The sequence below is a fragment of the Alosa alosa genome, chromosome 4 (assembly GCF_017589495.1).
Source record: "Alosa alosa isolate M-15738 ecotype Scorff River chromosome 4, AALO_Geno_1.1, whole genome shotgun sequence".
Lineage (NCBI taxonomy): Eukaryota > Metazoa > Chordata > Actinopteri > Clupeiformes > Clupeidae > Alosa > Alosa alosa.
Window position 1 is genome coordinate 7,506,732 of NC_063192.1, and position 1,488 is coordinate 7,508,219.

Below are 1,488 nucleotides of genomic sequence, written 5' to 3' on the forward strand. Positions count from 1 at the left end.
ATGTAACCGGTAAATTATATAGTGTACAACAAGATGGGTTCCTCCTCCCCCCATTTGCCACGCCTATTACCATACACGTAGGCTGTAGAGTGTACTCAACCCCGTGATAGTATAGGTCTAGCGGCAAGCGGCAGCAGCAGGCTACTTAAAGCGCTTGAGCCTTGCTGAGAGTTGAGTTGTTGAGCGCTCAGTAATCTTCTTAAGACCGAGGGAGAGAGAGACAAAAGGGAGAAAGAGACGAAAGGGAGAAAGAGACGAAAGACCTCAGTCAGGTTAGAGACCAGTTTCTTGTAGCTGGGTTTTAGGTAGCTTACTTTAGGCATGACTCTTTATTCACACAATAGTCTATTGTATTAGGTAAACAATATACCAAGCGGGTCGACTACTAGCGTACGCAAACGCAAACAGGATTGGAGGTCATAGGTGTGTACAGTGACACATTACCGTGCAGTTGGTAGATATGTGTTGTTGATGTGTTACTTGGACTATCAGTGTGGTCAACAACACGAATGTAACTTTGCAAACACATGAGAAGAACCAAGAACGCTTGTTTTGGTTCTTCAATAGACTACAATAGAATAGTACCCTGGCTGCAAATTAAATTGGCTGCCGCTAGGGTGCGTCTAGATTTCTAGGCTAATAGAATAGGCCTATATTGTTTGTTAAATAGAATAGAATATATAAACTTTATTACAGGTGTTGTGTATAAGTGTTGTGTGTTAAGTGTTGCTTTTTTCAGGCTATGTTTTCAATGGTAACCCATTGTCAGCCAATAGTGAAAGTAATTTACTGTGTATAACTGTTTTGTCGTTGACTATGACACTACGGTGAAGTTTGTTTCACTTTGCCTATGAGTTCAAATAATAAACGGTGCAGATCCGTGGCTATGCTCTGCTAGGTTTTAAAGCATGGTTTAGTAGAATACCTGTTCCATACAGTCTTGCGTGCAAGCAAATTCCTTCAAATGCACCGCTGACTATCAAAATACCGATGCGCTGCTTGAAGTTGCACTGCTTGCTGTTAAAGGGAATGACAGATGTCATTCTCATTGGTTCAAAGGATGTTAACGCCCAAAACACACCCATGACTGATTACAGTTTTTCTCAGTCGCTTTGGTGCTTTTCTCACATCACTATTAACATTTGCGCAGCAGTTAGTGCAATTCTTAAAACAATTAGTGCAAACTGCAAAACCTAGTGGATGACCTGCAAAAGCACGTCACTTGCTCAAAATGGATAGTCCATTTCTCAAAAGCAGGTATTCATGTCAATGAAACGGTCAGTGTCATCAAAATGAGAAGTCTTGACACCATCGTTTATGAACAAGATAGTCAAATGGCTTTGTCATGTTTTCATTATGACAGTTCTCTCAGTGTTTTCCAATGCAAAAAAAGGTCAGAACTCGGTGACACTACCTGAACATGCTCAAGACAGCACTATACAGTACTTGTACAGCCATTTGAAAACTACAGTAAAGTTACACATTGCT